Genomic DNA, 23,255 nt, shown 5'->3' with positions numbered 1-23,255 from the left:
TCAGCTAAGATCCATCTAACGTCAGCTACAATATCCCTAGTACCACAACCCCTTCTAAACCCAGCCTGGACTTCTGGTAGTTCTCTGCTGATGTGCTGTTCCAGTCGTTTTTGGATAATCTTCAGTAATATCTTGCTTGCATGTGAAATCAGATGGACACATACCCATTTGAAAAATGAGAAAACCAAGTCACAAAGCGTTTAGTTAACGTACTGATACCATGAAGTTAGACTAAAATAAAATTATTTTAATTTACATTTTATTTAAGGTTTGTGTGGCTCCATATCAAACATATTACAAATCTGCCATCTGAGGGATCATGACATTAAAAAAAAGATAAATTTTGTGTTAGGTAAAACCATTTAAAATCTTCAGAGTTCAGCTGGAAATCAGGAAGGGTGTGAATACTTCCAGTTCCTGTATTAGGGTTATTTTAAGAAAAAAACAATGAAAATGAAGAGATGTTCTGAGCTCAGTATAATGTATCATGAGTAAAATTATAAGCTGAAGCAGATAATACTTAAATGTTGATATCATATTATAAATGAAGAATATAGAGTTCTAGAAAAGAAAATTAAAACATATTAATATTCATAGCTTACTCTCATTAAAAAAAATAGAGGAATTTTTAGTTAGAAAACAAAAAGTGATTTGCCAAACAAGAGAAGCTTTGTACTTAATAAAAACAAAACCAGTTTCCTTTGAATAGATTTTAACTCGGGCTTCTACCTTATGTGTGTGTAAGTGGAACTACCATAGGATTTTTAGTGGCTACTTTTTTACATTTTTTTTTTCAAAGGCAGAACTTTATTCAGAGGAACCTGAGGTGGACTACACCCACCAGTTCTTTGGCTATCTGTAGAGTACATTAACCATCCACCACCCCGGGACTCACTGCACTTGTTGTTGTTGTGTACTCTTGAGTCAGAAGTGGCCCATAGCTGACCTTCAGACAGGTTTTCAGAGGCAGTTAATCACACAGAAGGAGATTGTCTATCCTTCTCCCATGGAGTAGTTGGTGGAATTTAAACCATGTGCCTTTGAGATTGCAGCGCAGCCTTGACACTAGGCCACCCAAAAGAAACACTATTTACTATCTTTCAGAGCAATAAAAAAAGGTATCAGTATACTTTTTACCTGTTAGTGAAATGATAGTTTAATATAATTCAGCTCAATTTTTTCCAAATAAGTATTTTTTGAACTATCCATTCCTTAGCCACTCATTTATACTACTACATTTAACATTTGCTAAATGTTTATTACATGCTTGCATTTATTTCATACTGCCCATCTTTGTGGTATCATTAACACTGCTTTTAACTTTTGAACATTTGAATAATACTTGAAAAATGTTAAAGGGTCAATGTACCCTCATGTTTTCTCTGCCAAAGGGAGATTCCCCTCACCTTCCTTGATATTTTGGGATGAATTTACTTTTTTTTTTCTGAATTCTAAAGAAAATGTCCTTTGGAATTTTCGTATACATTTACATAAATTTGTAAAGCTATTTTGGGAAAATTGTCACCTTAACAATTCTGTATGTTTTCATGAGATCCATACATATTTCTCCATTTATTCAAATTTTTTTATGTCTCATGAAATTATTTTGAAGATATTTTGTATAAATTTTAATCCCTTGTTTATTCAATTCCAAGATATTTCATACAATTGCTTCTTTTCTAAATGGTCTCCTTTACCATATCTCTAACTTAATAATATCAATGGTATATTAAAAAATGATTGATTTTTTTGTATCTTTGATAACTACATTAGCTACCACCCGGTGTAGCTATCCTTCTATTTGACGTGCCATTTATCTTTATTTGCTGAACATTTAGATCCATTTTCACTAACTGTAATAACTGACCCATCTCATTTCTCTTTCAGAAAAATCCATCTAAATATAATCTTTAGCTTCCTGATCCAGTGTCTTCCATTTTTCTGATCTGAACTATAAAATTGTTTTTCTATGCTCCATTTACCTTAAATGTGATTTTACAAGGTTTACATCTTACTTCAGTGCTATGGGCAATAAAGAATTACAGCTCTACACTTTATAATCTGGTATCTTCGAGGAACAAGATCATTTTACCACAATAGCAAATAGAGCTTTAAAAAGGTTAAGTCACAAAATGCTACAATCACAAGCATGTCAGATATTAAGTCGTGACTTGTTTTTATTAGAAGAAAATAAGAGTCAGCCGAATAGCAAACAATCTAATGTACTGAAATAATTTCATAGGCTATAGTTAAGCCTAGCATTTGAAAATGAATAGATCTGTATTAACTGAATGTCTTTATGTGCAGTCCAGTCAGAACCAATTCACAGCTGGCTCTCCAGTGAGTTTTCAGAGGCTGTAAATCACACAGGAGATTTCCCATCTTTCTCTCATGGAGCAGCTGGTGGATTTGAACTGCCCGCCTTTGATTTGGCAGTATAACTGCTTATACATTATGTCACCAGAACTCCCTCTAAACTGAATAAATAGCCAGATAAAAATTTAAAAGGAAGAGGAAACCTTAACCAGATCTCAGAGAATGCTCAGGCCTTTATTAGGAAAAGACAGTGATTGAAGAGCCAGCAGGTCATTATCCTTCTTTGATCTTTTAAACAAGTATATTTGAGAGCTGATCTGCTGGATGCTGTTCTAGGACAGGAAAGACGGTGATGTATCTACACATAGGATTGGGATATGGTGCCTGTGCTTTCTACGCGTAGCTTTGGTTGATGCTACTTGAGTTAGTTTTAAATAGCATACAGGCTCTTGCGAATTGTGCACATAATCTTGAATAAAGAGTACTTCAAAGAAACAAACACTCAGCAGATTCCTAGGGTCATGGCACTCCCGGGCTTCAAGTGAACCTCTAGTGTATACCAGAGCCTCATTTGTTGTTGTTGTTGTTGTTGTTGTTGTTAGTTACCATCAAGCTGAATACAACTCATAGCGACTCTGTGAACACCAGACTATAATCCTGCCCTGTCCTGTGCCATCCTCATCACACTTGATCCCATTGCTGCAAGCATCTCATTGGGGGTCTTCCTCTTTTTTGCTGTCCCTCCACCATTCCAAGCATGATATCCCTTTTCAAGGAATAGCTTCTCTTAGCAAAATGTCCAAAGTATGAGAGACAAAGCTAAAGTGCCTCCAAGGAGCACTCTGGTTGCACCCTTTCCAAGACAAGACATATCTGTATGTTCTTTTGGAAGTCTATGGGATATTTGGGAATCTTCTCTAACACTGCAACTCGAAGGCATCAGTTCTTTTTCTGTCATCCCTATTCATTATCCATCTTTCAGAAGCATAGCAAGTAATTGAAAAGACCATGTCCTGAATCAGGTGTACCTTGGTCTTCAAACTGACATCATTGCCCTCATCTCCTTTTACCACAACTAGAAATAAGATATAGTGAAAAACTATTTTATTTTGTGCAATGTACCTGTGATTTTGGATAATTTATTGCCTTTGGAGGGATCTTAAAAAGTTCTCTTTTCTTATTTGCTGGCTGGAACACTTCCTTTCTTGGTCGAAATTGAGAGCTAATTTTCTGCCTAATGAAGTGATGAGTACAAGGCACATTACTTTAATGAAGCAAAAAGCTGGTTTCATTTGCCTTTGTCTGTCATTCTCAATGAGTGTTGCCTTGCCAAACTTTCTATTCCTTTTACAACCCTATTTCTGAAGAGCTGATATTTAAAGTGTTACCAGTGAGATGAGGGGAAGAGAAGTGAATGTGAACATTTAGGAGAGGAAGCACAGTACAACATAGGATTATTTCTGTCATGAAAATAAAATTTGATATGACTCACCTCTTGTTTACGATCACAAAAATTGTATTTGGGTTAGCAAGCAAGAAATGAGTCATATCTCATTTATTTAAGTATTAGTTTAATATTTATTTGAGTATCAGTTGGATTTTCCAAAGTATTTTAATAAGCAAAGATGAAGAAAAGAGAAATTGTATACAGAAATCTATCTTAGGTGTGCTCTGTGTGGGCACAGAGCAAGTGAGCACATGGTCGCATAGCGTGATGTCACCTCTGGAATGACTTCCTCAGTAACCTGCCTGACTGGGGTGCTGCATGTGCTGAAGCTTTAAAGGGGTTATTGCTTGATCTCGGAACCCTGAAGTTGTTCAGAAGTGATATGGACTCAGAGTTTGTTAGGACTTTGATGAACTTCAGTCTGAGTTACCATTAGAGATCATCATTACTTTTTATTTTTATAAAGGAGCTCTAGTGGCTTAGTGTTTTAAGTCATTCAGTTGCTAATCAGAAGGTTGGCAGTTTGAACCTACCAGCTACTCCATGGGGGAAAAAGAAGGTAATCTACTTCTGCAAAGACTTACAGCTTTGGAAACCCTATGAGACAGTTCCACCCTGTCCTACAGGGTTGTTATGACTTGGATCCAACTGGCATTGGGATGTGGTTTATATTTAGACGTCCCCAGTACGGTGGAGAAAAGATTGCACTGTCAACAATTTCATCTTACTTGAATCCACAATTAATGCCCTTAGTAACAGCAGTCCGGAGACCAGGAGATATATTCCAATGGGAAAATCTACAATTAGGGACCTCTCTAAGACCTAAGGTGCATCTGATTCGGGCCATGGTCTTTCTGATCACTTGCAATGCTTCTGAGAGCTGAACAGTGAATAAGGATGACAGAAGAATTGATGCCTTTGAACTGTGGTGTTGGAGAAGAGCACTGAACATCCCATGGGCAGCCAAAAGAACAAATATATCTTGAAGAGGGTAGAGCCAGAGTGCTCTTTGGAAGCAAGGATGATGAGGAAGACAAGAATCTTTATTTAAGGACACTGCCCATATTTCTCCTGTGAAAGGGCTGTTGATTTCCAGCTGTTAGTGTTTTTTGGTTGACAGCCTGATCCATCACACAGTGTGCCACCAGGGCTCCATGTTTGGCAGGACAATAAAATAGAAGAGCCTCACTCTCATAGGTTGAATTATGTATCTGCCAAAATATGTGTCAACTTTACTCGTCCTGGTTCCGATTATTATGTGGTTAGCTTCTATTTGATAATATGATGTAATTATCTTCTTCTTTGTGATATTTATTATAAATCCTCACCTCTAAAGGGAGCTTTTGCGACCTACTGGGTAAGGAGTCAACCCAAATGCAAGTGGTGCAAGCCTACCATCTGCTCTGTGGGAGAAAGATGGATACTATCTTCCTGAGTGATTTACAGCTTCTGAAATCCTACAGGAGGGCCAGCTGTGAGTTAGTTCTGACAGTAATGAGAATGTGTGAGACTGTATATTAACGAGACAGAATTATTGTGGGCTTTATTTACTCAAGACATCAACATTACTCAGGTACTCAAGTCACATCCTTGCTTAAGTCACACATTTTCTTTCACAAAATATGAAAGGAGAGAGAAGCAAGCAAACAGCAGAGGTGTGACTATTTCCCCTCACTTTCCCCTCACTTTCCATTCCTGGTAACTATCAAGGGTGATTCTGTGCATAAACCTTTTTTTTGTTTTTATAGTACTGATTTTATACAATATTTGTACTGTTGTGACTCACTTCTTTCACTCATTGTCTTCTATATTCATCCATGTTGTTCAGTGTCTCTTGAATTCTTTGTATTTCTATAGTGTTACATTAGTGCTCCATTGTCTGAATGTACCATAAGTTCTTTAGCCATTTATCTGCTGATAGACACTTGGGCTGTTTCTAATTCTTTGCTCTTGTAAATCTTACTGCAATGAACATGAATGTGCATATATCAATTCATGTTGCAGCTCTTATTTATTTAGTTATGTACCTAGTAGTAAGATTGCTGGATCAAATAGTATTTCCTTTTCATGAGCTGTGTTTTGTCAACTGTTCTCCCTGTCTTCAATGGTTCAGCCCTGATGATTACATAGTTTCTATAACTAGGCCCCCATAGGCTCTTGTTTGTGTATGTATGTGTGTTTTTGTGCAGCGTCTGCAAATGTGTACATAGACATTTCCACCTCTACACCTACATGTAGTTTGAGCCGCCTAGTGGGTAAAGAGTTGCACTGCCAACTCAGAAACAGGTGGCTCTGAGGAAGAGAGATGAGTAGTCTCCTTGTGTGCAGTTTACAACCTCAGAAAACCCAGCTCAGGTTCCGTTGAGTCAGTTCTGACTTGACAGCAATGAGCAGTGCGTGACATCTGTATATGTAGATGTACTCTTGCATGACCTCGCTCACAAAGTTAGCTTATCTGTGTATCTACTCATACATAATCGTTAGTTATTACAGCTGTTGCAAAACTTTGTAAGTTATAGCATTTACCATGTTGTTGTTGTTATGTACCCTTGAGTCAGAACTGACCTGTAACTGAACCTGCAGAGGGTTTCCAGGGGCAATAAATCACACAAGAGGAGATTGCCCGTCTTCCTGTCCTAAACCAGCTGGTGGGTTCAAACCACATTCCTTTGGATTGGCTGTGTGTTTGGGCCTGCTGCAAAGGACCTCTTTAAAGGGTTAAAACTATAAAGATTTTTTCTTTTTTTCTTTCATTTGAGATCATAATGTGTCTTATCCAATTCTTGGTATTTCCAATTGCCTCATATGCATATGAAATCTGGACCATGAATAAGAATAAGACCTGGATGTCAACCCATTAGCATGATTCAGAGATTTTAGTAGAAAGGATGAATAAAAAATTTAATACATTCTTTTTCGCACATTATCTTATTGTCTATTTTGTCATTTTGTTCTTGTACTGTTTTACTGTATCTTTCAGTGTTTTGCCTGTTTTCCTTGAAATTTTTCTTAATGTCTTGAAAGATCCTCAATGTAAATTTTTAATTTTTTTATAAAGAAGCTCCATTACCATTTTTTCCTTCAAGTTTTGTGGCCCTTTATTTCAATCCCTTGCTTGGATCCACTTATCCTGGCTTTCTGTGAACTTTGATGTTGTCTGTGTTCTTAGACCTTAAGGGGTCCACTGTTTTTCTTTACCAATTGTGCGTTTGTTTGCTTCACCTTCTTTTTGGGGGGTGATGTTTTGACACCTCTGGGTGGATGGAGCCAGTGTGTATCTCTGGTGGTCAGTTCAGCAGCACTGGAGCCCTCATCACTACTTTAGCTGTGTGAAGAGGCAACGAGGAGTGTGAACATGGGTTCACTGTGTGGAGCAGCTGAGAACGGTCTGGGTGGGCACTGACTGCTGTCTGGCATTGATTCACTGGTGCAGGCATTGGTGGTAATTGCCAAGTGATTGGCAAGGCTGCTGTGGTAGATGTAGAAGGTGGGTGGGAAACTTGGTCCTTGTCTCTCACTGGAGAAAGGTGGAGGGTAACAGAGGTGACAGACAAGCAACCACAAAAGTGTGCAATCGCAGTTGGCCCTGGGTCAGGGAAGCGCACCAGGTAGCATGCATGAGCAGCCATGAGTACCCCTGTGCAGGTAGGGAGAGGACTTGATGACCGTTGAACACACTCAAGGTTGCACAGTCTGTGACAATGAGCAGGATTCTGTGCTTCGAGTCACCATTATGGTGGGCTGTAGTGTCTGATGCATGGGCAAGCATGCCCACCGGCACTGGGGATGTGCAGTGTCAGAGCAGACATTAGTGCTTGCCACCACTCACCAGGTTGGTTGGGGTGAATGATGGGCACACCATGCAAAATCCATGGGAGTGTGTGCTCCCAGTGTCTGGGGGATGAGGGTAGTACATAGGTGTGATAGTGCCTGACATGGAGTGGCAGGCATGGCGTTTGTGACCCATGGGAGCACATGCCTTCAGTCTCTGAGTTAGTTGGGTAGTGGTGATGGCAAGTGCACACTAACAGTCACCGGAGGAGGAGGGGACTTGAGATCCACAGATGTACATGCTGCTGGGCACCTGCATTTGCTAGGTGTGGGGATCAGAGTGGGGCTTGAGACTGCTTGAAGAGGGATCATGAGGGGAAGTGACACTGGTGTTGGTGACTGAATGGGTAGATCCATGGACGACACCCGTGGTCGCAAGGAGAGTGATGGGGGCAGGTGACAGAGTGTAGTCTGGTTACTGGTTGCCCGTGCAGAAGGGACAGACATGGAGGTAAGACAGTCCATAATCCAGTGTGACTGTCTCCAACCTAGAGACTGTCCCTAGCCACCATTCCACAGCCCTTTGAGTCTTCAGTTCAGCTGACTAGAGACCACTGCCTGTGAGTAGCTCTGTTCTCCAGCTCCGTCTCTGCTCTATGGTTCCGTGGGTCCTTGGAGCCCTCTGCCTTCCTGCTCTTTCCTGCTTAAATATGGCTCTTGTCCTGCTCACCTTCCACCACTTGATATTTGTCTACACTGTGTCTTTGTCCTATTTTTAAATTCCAGTGACATTAACTTGCTCTGTTTCTCGCCTGGAATTCCTGTTTGCTTTATCTCAGCTATGCTGTGCTGAGCCAGCCGAGAGGGGACCTCTGCTCAGGATCTCTTTGATGTATTGTTCAGCTTCTTCTTCCATCGGTTATTTGATCTAATTCTTAATGTTTTACTTAATGCTCAAGGCTTCTGTTTCTCAGGTGTTTATCATAGAGAATCTCATGACACGTATGACTAGATCCCATCTTAAGATCTCTGCCAATAATAGTGATATTCTAGTAAATATTTGATAGTATCATTTTTTCTTTAAAAAATATCTTTTTAAAAAAGAATGTCTTAAAAAACCAGATGACTAAATATTATGCTTCTTTTATTTGTAATATGTATATTATTTATAAAATACTGTAACAGTAAAGAAATACTTCAACATTTTAAAATGTATCTGCAAGACTGTTGTTGTTATTGTTATGTGCCGCCGAGTTGCTTATGACTCGTAGCAACCCTATGTACAACAGCCCTAAACCCTGCCCTATCCTGTGCCAATCGTGCTGCCTCTGACACACTCGTCCCAATTACCCCAGACTAGCAGCCAAATAAAAGACCATTTTTATGTCTGTCTCCCTTCAGATCTCTGTGTCGTCTGCCGGTGCTATTGTTGGGTGCTGTCCAGTTCATTCTGACCCATAGTGACCCTATATGGGAGTAAAACTGTGTCTTTCTGATCTGTAACCTTTGTGGGAACATGCCACCAGTTCTTTCTCCTGCAGAACCCCTGGTGGGTCTGAACTGCCAACCTTTTTACTCTTTTCTTCTTTATGTCATTGTCCAGTCCATCACCCGGTCCTAACCATTACACCTCTTTAACCCTCATCGTCTCTTTAAAGTCATCATCATCTGAATGAACTGTGCGAGGCAGAGCTGACAGGATTCTTACTGGAACTCCAACCACGTATTTAAGTTATCATTCTGCTTCCATGGTCAATAGATCGTGTTCCACCCTGCATCTGAGAAATCTATCCAAAAGCAAGATCTCACCTCAGCTGCCTGAAACCTGTCAGTGGCTTCCCTTGGCCCTCAGACACAAGAGCAAACTCTTTGTCCAGGGTTTGTAAATCCCAGAAAAATCTAAATTCTTCCTGCCTTCTAATTTCACTTCCCATCTCCCCCATCCTACCTCTTACCAGTCAATATACACTGTTTTTTTGCCACATACATACTCAGCTATTTATAACTTTTAAAAAAAGTTTTGATAGCCTTTCCCTTTTTATGGGCCTTGCCCTATAGTGGGTCCTTCTTTATATGGACCTTGCCCTATAGTGGGTCTGTCTTTATATGGGCCTTGCCCTATTGTGGGTTCTTCTGTATGGATTTCTTTCTTACACCCATCAACAGGTCTAGTTACCCAAATGTTCTTTACCTAGCGGGTTCTGTAATATTTCAGACAAGCTGACAATGTCATAGTTGTTATGTACTATCTAGTCAGAACTGACTCACGGCTGATCCTGTAGTGGGGTTTCAGAGACGATAACATGGGAAGAGATTTCCCTTCTTTCTCCTGTGAAGCAGCTACTTTGGGGTTGCCAGTGCAACTCCTTACTACAGTATCCAACCATAACTCATGTAGGAATCCTTCTTCGACCCTCCAAGGAGATTCAAGTGGTCATTCTCTTGTTGCTGTTACTCTTGTTGTATATATGCTGGCTCCAGAGCTGAGGATGCTTCACCCAGCTTTGCTAATCATGGTTCAGCCTGGTGTGCAGAAGGCCTTGACAATTGCCTTCCCATTCATGCTCTCCAGTGCCAAGCTGGTGGCCTTTCAAAGGAAGTAGGGAGAAGATGAGAAGGAAGCAAAATCATGCGATTTCCACACAAGATTGTTCCTCAAATCCCAAATGATTGCTTATCCAGAGCAGTAAAGTTTGCCTTGTGAATTTGCCAGCTGCTGGAATGAGAGCTGCCTATCTCCAGTTGGCCAGGACTCAGTGGCTTCTGGAAGCCGTCAGGGCCCCCAGCAAGAGGCCAAATAAATTTTGTGTTCAGCTAGGGATGAGTGGAAAGAAGGATGGGATTAGCAGTTTTAATCACTGTGTTCATGCAGTTTTATGTTTCATAAATGATGCTATTTACCAAAACTGTCGCTCAGCATCAGGCTTTCTCACAGTTTCTCTCAAGCTTTCTCCGTTAGCTCGTTATGTTAAACTTCCCTTTAAAATGATTTCTCTGTGACACATCTTCAGTTCATGATCTTCTGTTCTGACATTTTGGGAACTGTAACCAATATTATAATGTGGCAGAACATGGTAGGCGCAGGTGAATAGTATTTTTAGAGTTTCTAGGAAGCTGAAGTCTCATCTTCACAGTGATAATTAAAAGAGCAGGGAGGAGAAAGACTTAGAGCATAAATTTAAAATCCAGTGGTCTGACAATGTGTTTACTTCTATTTTCTTAACAGTTCTGAACACTATTTTCCCACATAAGCACTTTAATGAAGATGATGATAAGCAGTGTCTGATTGTCTCTTATTACGAAAGAAAGTATGTGCTCCTATAAAAGAAACTTTTATCTCATTGTCAAGTCTGCCTTTGTTCTACATGGGCATTCACATTTACCAATATGCTAAACTGCCCCCCCCACCCCACTGCCAACTCTGCAAGTTAGGGTATGAGCAGAGACAGCCCCTAAGTCCTACTTCCACATCTACTAGCATGTCCCCAGCTTTATCTCGGAACCTTGGTGGCGCTGTTTCTTAGGTTTTTCCCTATTTGTCAGATGTGAATACGTATACTTCCTTTCCAGTATTGGATCTTGAATTGTCTCGTACTACTCCTGGCTACATAGGGGATCAGTGGAGACTCTTGATCTTTCTAAGACTCATTCTCTGACCTGTCCAAGGCCATTCCCAAGTGTCATGCTTTGTTGTTTACAAGAGCCCCTGTGCTCAGGCTTTGGTGTTTTATGCATAGATGATGAGTTATTTCTTAAAACAACCACCAAAACATGTTTTTACAAGGTAAAAAGGAAATTCATCATAGCAGTCAGCTAATAATGTAAATATAAATTTGGGATGTTGATCTTCCTGAGAAAACTTGAAGCCAGAAGTGTGCCATCCTGATGGTTTCCAAAAAGTGGATAATAAATGTGAACATTTCCTGGATTTCCCCATTGCAAGGAACCACATTTCAGCTGACCTATGAAACTCCATCAGTAGTGGAAGTAAATATGGGCTTGTTCTTAGGAGACCTTCAGCATATTTGGTAAGTGACTTAGAAAGGCAGGCTTATCCTTGGGTAATTGACCACATTTATATCTACAGGCAGAATGACATAAAGCAATGCAGTATTACAAATGTCTGTCAATGGTAGAATGATCTATATCCAGTGAAAATTAATTCATAAAAATATAGAGGAACAAGGGAAAAGCAGGTGCAATTCCCCGTCAGCCATCTCCTCATTAATATGATCAAAACAGATCATCTGCAGTGACAGAACATAGACTCCTACAGCCCCTAGAAGCACAAAGGAGTTATGTGGGATCTGAGTACCCAGACTTATAAATATCTTCTAGAGCCGAATTCAATGCCTCTGGATTCCCAAAGGAAAATAGAAAAGGTAGAGAACACAAGAAAGGTAGCCTCAAGACTGAGGAAGCAAAGACTTCTTTTGAAAAGCAGTAAACAAGCAAATACTAACGGGCGAGGTGGGGGACAGTCTCACTCCACTTGGGTTAAGTACTTCCCCTGTTGAAAACATTGCCAGACATTGAGCGCCAAGAGAAATACAATAGGGAACCAAATATTGGTTGCAACTCTTCAATAAAAAGATAATAAAAATATCTAGTGATTAAGATCTTATACATTTTGCTGCCTGTTTTCTTTTCAGCTGTTAGGAACCATTATATAAGTGTTCACACAGAAATGACCTATCTAAAGTCTTCTTTCTGACTTTCTCAGTGGTGCAGATGGTTAATTAGCTTGGAGCCTTACTGAAATGTTAGAGGTTTGAGTTCACTTGGAGATTAACGACTTCAAAAAAGGCAGTCACTGAAAATGCTGGGGGGTACTCTTACTGTTTGTTCATGGGGTCACTGTGATCAGAGTAAATTCAATAATAGCTTGTCTTCACACACACACCCCCACCCCTTGCATGAAGAGGTCCACTGTGGGAAACTGACCTGGAATGTACTTGGGATGGTGGAAAAGAGCAGTAGCTGGAAAGAACCATTTTATTTTTCTTCTTACTTATTTCCATTCAGTTATGTATCTTCACATGTAGATCAGAGACATAATTAAGGTTCACTGTTTATTAATTACAGAATTAATAAACATTAAAATGATACCTCATCTGAATTACTCATTTTATACAAAGCATTACATTAAAAAGCTGAAAGCCTAAGAGATGTTAATGAATCTTAAGGAATAAACTCACAATAAAGTTCCCCTATGAAAATTTCCCACAACTCTTTCAACTTTGCTCCCATATCCTTCTAGGAATTATTTGAAATGAAGAAAGAGATTGGGATGCAAATTAAGTATAGGTCCACCATTCCTTATGTGCAATTAATTAATCCAAAATTCTAAAAATGAAAAGGACTTTTTAAAAAAAATTGTTAATATTTTTGATGGAGGATGTGGGTAAGGGCTTAAAGTTAGAAATCTAAAAAGAAAGAACCATTTCTCAAGCAAAAAGAATGAAGGAGAAAAATTAAGCCTCATATTGAATCATATGTGGATAAATTGTTGAAGTATGTGGAAAGTATAAAAATAAAATAAGATGAATACACACTTACTACCAGTGCAAATGCAGAAAAACCTTATTGTCATCAAGTCAGAATGACTCTTAGCTGATCTATCAGTGGCTTTCTGACTGTGGGCTACACTGGAGGAGATTTCCCATCTTTCTCCTTCTGAGCCGCTTCTGGACTGGAACCAGCAGAAGCGTCCAGCCTTTGGGTTAGCAGTGCACCCCCGTGTGGACTGTGCTCCCCAAGTTCACACTCTATACCAATTCGTTGATGTTTTAACTATCTCAGGAGGCCATTTATGATCAAGAACTAATTATGCATAATGTCAATGAAGAAAAATGTGAAAAACACACAGAGAAGTCTCTATGTGCATGAATGAAATGTAATGTATATGAATAATTATATGCATACCAATAAAAACACAGAGGTGGAAAAAGAAAGAACTAATTATATTGAAAGAAGTCCAAGTGGAACTGAAGGCATTGGTGAAAAGCAAGACTTCAGAAATTGACAGTATACCAGTTAGGATGATTCAACACATAGATGCAATACTGGAAATTATTACCCATATATGATACAGGACAAGGTCTTTGCAATCATTTGCTATGTGTCAGAGAGTTAGACAATGACTAGGGAAGATGGAAGGAGAACTGATGTCTTTGAGGTGTGGTGTTGGAGAAGAGTATTGAATATACCATAGACTGCTAAGAAAACAAACTGGTTCACCCTAAAGAGGGTGAAATCTGGTTGCTCCTTGGAGGCAAGGATTCTGAAGCTTCATCTGATATACTTTGGACATGTTGCAAGGAGGAACCAGTCCTTGGAGAAGGACGTCATGCTTGGGAGGGTGGAGGGACAGCACAGGGTGTGAAAATCTTCTATGAGGTGGATTGATTCAGTGACTGCGGTAATGGGGGTGGGTGTGTCAGAGACAGTGCAATTGGCACAGGATAGAGCAGGGTTTAGGGCTGTTGTACATAGGGTTATTATGAGTTGCCAGTGACCCGACAGCACATAAAAACAACAACAACCAACAGACATTTTTGGCATAGGATAGGAAGACAACTAGTGGAAGATATCCATATTTGTAGGTATTCCAAGGGAAAGTATTCTAGCAGAATGTGGATTTTACAAGTAAAATCATGCTGAAGATTTTTTTTTCAAGAATGATGGGTGGTGTACTTCAATAGGGAACATCCAGAAATTCAAGGCGGATTCAGAAGATGCTGTAGGACAAAGGATATCATTGCTGATATTAGAGGCATCTTGACTGAAAGCAGAGGCTATCAGAAAGATAAATAACTATAGTTTACTGGTTATGCAAAAGCTTTTGACTGAGACATTCAGCTGTGTACATCCCAGCCAATTATGGCTAACATTTAAAAGAAGTGGAATTCTGGTACACTTAATTATTGTCATGAGACACATGTGCATAGATCAATAAGCATTGTTGAAAAAGAAGAAAAGGATACTGTGTGATTTAAAATCAAGAAAGTTAAATATTGGGTTGTATACTTGGGCCATGCTTGTTTACTCTGTACGTTGAACAAATAAGCTAAGAAACTGGAATACATAAAAAAGATGTATCATCCACATTGAAGTAATACTCATTAAAAACCTGCAACATACAGACTACACAGCCTTGCTGGCTGAAATCTAGCACTTGGAGAGTTACTGAAGAAAATCAAAGACTACATTCTTCAGTTTGGACTACACCACAACATAAAGAAAATTAAATCCTTACAGCTGGGAAAATCTGCAGCCTCATTATAACAGAGAGAGTAGATTGAAAAGCATTTTATTTTACGTGATACACAATCAGTTCTCATGGCATCAGTAGTCAAGAAAACAAACAGCTTGGGAGGAGAATAGGATAAGAGTGGATAATGACCATTGCGTTGGAACAGATGAAAGAAAGAACTGTCTATAATGAATATGTGATTAGTCGTTGTACGCAGGACAACAGCCCAGAATAAGAGATATATCATTGCAAAGAGGACTGGGGAGGGGGAGGCTGGTAATTGTGCAACAATGAATGAATATTAAAAAAAAAATGTGAACTGGGTGAGGAGGAAGGAAGGGCAAGGGGTGAAATGTACAACAATGAATGGATCAAAGTCTAACTTCTTTGTAAATGTTTGTTAAAGTCACAATTAAAATAAAATTTTATTTAAAAATAAGAAAGCAGAGAACATAAGGAATTGAGTCAATCTGCTGCCAAGGATCTCTTTAAAATATTACCAAATAAGTCACTTTGAGAATTCTAAGTGCATCTGATCCACGTCATGGTATTTTCAGTATTGTGGTGTTGATGAAGAATACTGACTATACCATGGACTGCCAAAGACAGAAGAAAGGTCTGGGGGTGTGGCCTATAGGGTGCTGTGCTGCTAATCCCCAAACTGAGCCTCTCTAATGGTTAAAATCCACCAGCCACTCCACAGGAGAGAGATGGGCAGTCTCCTTCAGTGTGATTTACAGCCTTTAAGAACCAGTGGAGGCTCAGCTGTGAATTGGCCCCGACTTGATGGCAGTGAGAGAGAAAGCACACCAAACAAACTAAAGAATAGCAGCCAGAATGTTCCTTGGGAGCAACAGTGGGGAGATTTCATCTTGCATCCTTTGGACATGTCATCCAGAAGGACCAGTTGCTAGAGAAGGTAAAGTAGATGGTTAGTGGAAAAAGGAAGATTCTCAGTGAGTTGGATGCAATGACTGCAACAGTGGACTTAAAAAGAACAGTGGTTATGAGGTTGGCACAGATCTGAGTAATGTTTTGTTTTGTTATGGACTAGGGGTCACTATGAGTTGGAACCAACTAGAGATCACATAACAACTAAAACAGAAGAGAGTTTAGAGATGTAAACTTGGTCTAAAAATTAATTTGATAGCAAACCAAATATAATATTTAGAATTTTACCACAGGAATACAAGTAAGTCCACTACAGTGGGTTACCCCAGGCCCTTCTGGGAGTATTATATATTAGACCGTATCTCCTGGATGTTATTGTTCTAGATTCGGAAAAGTTTTGAGTATCAAAACATGCCTGGCACTAATAGTCCCAGTAAATGACTGTTAAAATAGCTGTGTCGTTGTGTATACTTTCATAACACTGTTGTTGTTGTTGTGTGCCATCAAGTCAGAACAAAAACTAAGCGGGCCCTCCAGAGGAAGCAGTTAATCACAAGAAAGGAGAGCGCCCATCTTTTCCTCAGGGAGCAGCTGGTGGATTCCAGTTGTGTGCCTTTGGGATTGCAGCCACTAGAGCTCCCTGGTTTTATAATGTTGTTGTTGTTATTATGTAGAACAAAATTTAGAACTGACCAATAGCTGCTCCTCCAGTAGGTTTTCAGAGGCAGTTAATTACACAGGAGGAGATTGTCCATCCTTCTCCTGTGGAGCAACTGGGGGATTTGACCCATGTGCCTTAGCAATTGCAGCACAGTTTCTTACCACTAGGCCACCAGAGCTCCCTCTAGTTTTATTATAGATCTTCCAATTACTCTTGCAAATCATCAGACCAATGAGGGCTGAAATGCAAATATCTCTCATAAATTAAAATGAAAACAAAACTACCAATTCTTAGTCAAGTTAATTGGATTTTAAAGAATAGTGGAACTACAAGTGAAAGTTGACCATAGGTCATGAGGGGAAATGTGGATGGATTTATTGACCTTTCAAAACTGACAATCCCATAGGATTGGCCTAATTATGCTGTGGCCAGTGTACTGGAATGTAATACATTAGGTGGGAGTCTTTCCATTTTTAGTCTTCATTTACTAAGCGTGATCAGAAGCTGCCTCCTGTAAGTCGCTGCTGAGAGACGGTTTAATCACGGACTTAGCGAATAAGCAGTTCATTTCCAGAAGAATTCTTTTTTATGCTCATTATTCTACAAAATGAGATTGATTTTTTCTTTTCTTTTTACTTCTCTACAGACTCTAGTGGAGGTTTCCCGGTTATAGTCTGTTATCTCTTTAGGAGGTAAAGAGTATGGCTTCAAAATTATATCTTATATCTGTAAAGCCTCTTTAATGAAAATGGAGCTAAGAGAAACCCAGAGCTTGCACTCTGAGCAGGTGAAAAGGGAACTGTGAGCCCTTGGTTACACTATATCTGAGTAAGTTTCCTCATCTCAGGAGCCCCATCTGCTTTCTCCTCCATTCTCCCATCCCAACCCCACCCCTAAGCCCAAATTAAAAATAGAGCTTTGTCTTCTGAGATGGAATATGGCAAACTATGGACCTGTATCAATATTCCCCCACTTTATTGGTATCAGACAGTATAGAAAATCTTGTTGTTATGTGCCATTGAGTCTCTTGTAACTCATAATGACCTTATGTACAAAAGCTCTGATCCCTGCTCTATCTTTTTTTTTTTTAAATTTAGGTTGTTTATTTTTCATTTCAATGAACATCTACAGAGATTTTGGGATTCCATTCATCTTAAGCCAACTTCATCATCTCTGACATACCCACCCCCATTACTCCAGACACTGAGTTAATCTATCTTATCCAGGGTCTTCCTCTCTTGCACTGTCCCTCCATCCTTCCAAGCATGATGTCCCTCTCCAAGGAATGGTTCCTCCTTGTAGCATACCCAAAGTATATCAGATGGAGTGTCAGAATCTTTGCCTCCAAGGAGCAGCCTGGGGACCTTTAACAACACATAATAATCCTGAAAACAGACCCATTAGCTACTTGAGGGCCACTTGTGGTGCAATAGTCCACAGTGAGTTGCACTGCTAAGCCAAAGGCTGCTGCACTCTGGAAGTTCAAATCCACCAGGGGCTGCAACGGAGAACGATGAGCTATCTCTTCCTATTATAATTTACTGCTTCAGAAACCCAGTGGAAGGTCCCTAGGAAAGGGAATAAGCACGTAACCATGAGTATAAAGTGGGGCCAGAAGTCTCCAGAAGACCTAACATTTCAATGGAAGAAGTAGTTTCCAGGGGATTCTCAACTGAAAGGGATGATCCCTTCAGACTTTGTGACCTCTTCTCCTGCATAGTTCTTTGAATTTCCATGATCTGCAATATCTTAGCCCAACCTGACCTTTTCATTCATGTTGTTGGAGTTGTCAAGTGCTATTGTTGTTGTTATATACTGTCAAGTCAGAACCGACTCCTAGCTGACTCACCTGGGGGTTTTCAGTAAAGCACACAGAAGATTCCCTGTCTTTCTCCCATGAAGAAGCTAGTGGATTCAAACCACGTGCCTTTGGGCTGGCAGTGTAATTTCTTGCCACTAAAACACCAGACCTTCACTAAGTTCTATTGAGTCGATGCAAAACAGAACAAAATCTTGCTTGATCCTTTGCCATCCTCACAATCTACTGTGGTTTCATTCAGCAGAAAAAGCAAACTCACTGCCATCCTGTTGAAATGCACTCATAGCTGACCATCTGTTCCATTTGGAAGGTTGTAAGTCACCTGCAAGGAGATTGTCCATCTCCCTCCCATGGAGCCACTGGTGGATTTAAACCACTACAAAGGTTAGAAGTGCAGCTCCCTGTGGACGGAGTCAGCAGAACTCTCGCTCTCCACTCTCCTCTCTCCTCCCTCCTCCCTCCTCCCTCCTCTCCTCTCCTCTCCTCCCTTCTTCTCCCCCCTCCCCTCCCCTCCCCTTCTTCTGTCTCTCTCTCTCTCTCACACACACACACACACATACACACACACACAGAGCCATGGAGGCAGAAGCTACTCCCAGCTGACTCTCCAGCAGGCTTTCTCAGGCTGTAAACGGCACAGGAGAAATTATCCATCTTTCTCCGGCAAAGTAAACTAAAAAGGAAAAAAAGCCAAACCAGTTGCCACCAGGTTGATGTAGCTCATGGCAACCATAGGTGTTACCAAATAGAACTATTTCATTGAGTTGACTTGACCTTGGCTGTAATCTGTAAGCAAGAAAATCCCCAGGCTCTTTCATGAGGCATCATTTGGTAGATTCAAACACCACCAAACTTTTATGTTAGTAGCCAAAAGAATATAATTTGTACCATCCAGAAGTATTACTAAGTGCTATTTATTAAGTGCTTAGTATATGCTCTTGTTGCTATGTGCCATTGTGTAGAAATGGACTCATAATTGGCCCTCCAGTGGGTTTTCAGAGGTAGTAAATCACAAGGGAGGACATTTCCCCTCTTTCCCCCATGGAGCAGCTGGTGGATTCAAACCACATGTCTTCATGTTATCAGTGCAACTCCTTACCACTAGGCCACCAAAGCTCTCCTACTATGTATTAGTTATTTCAAAGGTCCTGGTGTTAATTGTTAGTCAGTGTGACAAATTGTTTTCCAAAGATCACAGTCTTAGAAACATATGAGTCCATTCTATTCTGTCCTGTGGGGATTTCTATGAGTTGGAATTGACTTTATTGCAGTAGTTTAACTGTTTCAGGTATCAGTTTTATAATGAGATTAAAAATTAAGAGTTCCTGCAGTGTTTGGGAAAATATCTTTAAACATAGATTGGACCGTGTATGAGAAGGGAATCCTCTATTCTTCCCTTGAGTTGGATACACTAACAAGAATAATCAGCATTGTTAAACAAATGGGACCCAATGGGGGCTTTGAAGATACATTAGTGTTTACCAGATTGTTGTAGAGGCACAGTCCCCAATCAGAAGAACCAAAAGCTGCTTCTTTCTGTGGTTCTTCGGGAGTCTGCTTGATGTGTTAGCATTTTAATTATTAGATGTCTTTCCCCCCCTTTCATTAAGAAAATGAAGAGTGGCTGAAATGACCCCAGTCCTTGTTCTGTTCCAGTGTGGAAAATGGAAGGATTTGGGATATCAAGATGCACCCAAAAGACCTGCCATCCTTCTGTGTACACTGCACCCCCCCCAACACTGATCTTTTCTGAGGTTGTATAGCAAGAGGGGTAGAATGGACAAGACACAACTAATTCACCTGTTGAAAGGAAAGGTGTAAATATGTACCTGTAAGGTGTTCTGGTGGTCTGTAAGGAGTTGTGTGGCTGCCCAAAGGGCCATACTTCTCAGGTGCTTCAAATCCACCAACAGCTCTCCTAGAAAACGATGGAGTCTCCTGTGTGATTTACAGCCTTGCTGGCCCAGTGGAGGGTCAGCTATGAGCTGGTTCTAACTCAACAGCAATGAGATTGACTTTATATGTATTTTTTTTGCCCCCACCTCTCTACATCCAGACAAAAGTCAAACCCATTTCTTTGGAATGGGATGTTTCTATTTCTGGGATACACACTGACCCAAGTGTTCTTATTTTGTAGACTTGAGGAAACAAACCTTGGGAGCTTAATGCCTTGTCTCTAATTACCTATGAGATAATAGCCAAGTCTTTCACCAGCATAAAGACTTATTTTCCATGAGGACCAGAAATACTATTCAGAATTGGGTAGGAATAGCTAATTAGTTCTTTTCCGTCTAATCACTAAACTGTTAATACAAGACCTTCTCTGAACAGAACGAAGATTTTTCACTGTAGCCCTCCAGGTACAGGATTCTGTGTTGCCATGGCAAAGGAGCAAAATCTAAGTCTCTGATTAAAATGAATCCTTTTGTAAGAAATAATCAAAATCCCTAGCAGGGTTTCATCACTGTCTTTGTCTTTTCATTTTTCTTAGTACCTCAAAGCCGGAATTCCAAGTACTTACTTGAAATCTGCTTTCAGTTGTTTATATGATAACCTTATTAATTTTGCTTCTTGATTTCTCCCTCTCAGTAATATAGATGCACTTTAATAATTCTGAATATTTGACGTTTTTGCTTTCAGTAGTGAAAAGAAGATTAATGGATAATGCAGTTGTAACTTATATTTACTTCTGCTAGAGTCTAATTCTCCCTTACAGCCTCAGTGCTGGAGAATACAGGACATCTATCTTCCATGTGAAAGTGAAATATAAAATAATAAGTTGCAAAACTGGCAGCCTGGAAAGATTCATTCTAGCAGAGACTTTGTGGAAATCCTTACCTGAATTCAGTAAACTCCACTGAAAAAACTTTTGGAAGCTGATATACCATTTAGGCTCTCCTTTCAAAAAAACCTGGCTTTTAGAAGTTATGTTGTCTTTTTGTTCTTTTCAGATGAAATAGAAACTTGGGTACAATTTAAATAACCTTTCCCTCCTTTGACTTGCTGGTGACACGAAAAATGTCTCCTTGCAAACCTCAAAGCCACCACTGTCCTCAAGAAGATGGTTTTGCAGTCAGTCAAGAGTCTCAACCCCTTGTTTGAAAGGTTATGTGTCTGGGACCTACTGCTCCTCTCTGGAAATTATTAGAATAGGCCTAGATACTAAGATTTTAAACACTTGGGATAAAAAACAACAATCAAAAGACGTCTGTTTTCTGATCAGGTGTAGGAGAGCTGTGGTCTTATGCAGAATTCTTAATCTCATAGAGGCCCAGATAACCTTGTTTTGTTGTTATATGCTATTGAGTCTCTTGTGATTCACAGCTACCCTCTGTACAATAGCCCTGAACCCTGCTCTATCCTGTGCCAACCTCATTGTCTCTGACACACCTACTCCCATTACCCCAGTCACTGAATCAGTCCATCTCATCGAGAGTCTTCCTCTTTTGAGCTGTCCCTTAAATCTTTAAGCATGAAGTCCCTCTCCAAGGACTGGTCCCTCCTTGCAACATGCCTAAAGTATGCCAGACAAAGCCTCAGAATTCTTGCCTCAAAGGAGCAGCCTGCTTTCACTCTCTCCAGTATGAGCCTGTTTATTCTCCTGGCAGTCCATGCTATATTCAGTTCTCTTCTTCAGCACTGCAGCTCATAGGCATCAATTTTGTTTCTATCATCCCTAGTCATTGTTCAGCTTTCAGACACATAGCAAGTAATTGTGAATACTATGACCTAGATCAGGTGCATCTTAGTCTCCAGACTGACATCATTGCTCTTCAGTACTCTGGAGAAGTCCCTGATAGCAGACTTCCCCAGTGAAATTTGTCTTTTAATTTCCTGACTGCTGGTACCAAGAGTGTTGATTGTGGATCCAAGCAAACTAAAGCTGTTAGAATCTCAATCTCTTCACCGACTATCATGATGTTGCCGTCACCCTAGTGGTGAGAATCTTTGTTTTCTTGATGTTGAGCTTCAATCCATATTGAAGGCTGCAGTCCTTGACCTTCTGTAGCAAGCACTTCAAGTCCTCAGTTTCAGCAAGCAGGGTTCTGCATAACACAAAAGTGAGAAATTTGGATTGCCCTTCCACAAGCCTATGTGCATTTCCTTTTGGTTAGTTTGCTAACTACCTATGAAATTCACTGATTCTCTCACACTGCATTTTCCTCCCAGTTCATCACATAGTTAATCATCTGTTGTCATATTTTTGTCATAAATAAAATTTCTCTCCCTTTCTCATTGAGTTTTTTTTCTTTTTGTTTGTTTTCTGGTGCATTTAATACAAGCATTCGGTTCGCTTGTTAGTAAACCCATTCTGTATTCAGTGTTTGGTAAAGCCTCATTTGTACTCTTCCTTATATGCATGTATTAATGTGTTTGTTGAATTATTACATGTTAATTTATGCAGTCCTAGTAGTAAGAAGCTGTACTGCAATATCAAAGACACAAGGTTCAAATCCACTCACTGTTCCTCAGTCAAAGGATGGGCACTTGCTTCTCGTGAGGTTGATACTTTGAAAACCCACTGGAGGATCAGCTATGGGTTGGTTTGATGGCACACAATAACAACAACAATGACCCGTGCACAACTGTATTTATGAAGGCACTATGATGGTTACAGTTGTATGTCACCTTGACTGTCTGTGGTTACCTGGTTTGACAGTTAAGATGTAGGTACTCCCTTGACAAGCTGTGACATAGTCATCATAATGTAATCACTTTCATGACAAAATCTGCTTTGATCAGCCAACCAGTTGAAAGGAAATGTCATTATTGGTGTAGCCCGTATTGGATATGTATGGATATCTGGCAGAATTTTCTTGCTCTTTATCTGGCTCCTGCGTTTTACCTCTAGTTTTTGGACTTGAACCAGAAGCTTGCTTTCCCTGCTGACTGTGGATCCAACAGCTTTTACAATCTACTTGAGTCAGGAGATGTCTTTCTGACACGTGGGTCTGGGACTGCCAGCCTCTACAAGCTCATGAACCATTGGTTTGTGATAAATCAATCTCTCTCTCTCTCTCTCTCTCTCTCTCTCTCTCTCTCTCTATATATATATATATATATATATATATATATATATATATATATATATATA

At 40.0% G+C, this 23,255-nt stretch overlaps 1 protein-coding gene across 1 annotated transcript in view; it reads left to right on the top strand.

The window, feature by feature from the left end:
- NECAB1 (N-terminal EF-hand calcium binding protein 1) overlaps window positions 1-23,255 on the top strand; it is a 225,192-nt gene that overhangs the window by 128,183 nt on the left and 73,754 nt on the right. The gene's annotated exons all lie outside the window — the stretch shown is intronic.

This window comes from Elephantulus edwardii, unplaced genomic scaffold (assembly GCF_000299155.1).
Source record: "Elephantulus edwardii isolate Elephantulus edwardi_28Jun2011 unplaced genomic scaffold, EleEdw1.0 scaffold00036, whole genome shotgun sequence".
Taxonomy (NCBI): domain Eukaryota; kingdom Metazoa; phylum Chordata; class Mammalia; order Macroscelidea; family Macroscelididae; genus Elephantulus; species Elephantulus edwardii.
The sequence above is the reverse complement of the archived record's forward strand: the minus strand, read 5'-3'. Positions and strand labels throughout refer to the sequence as shown.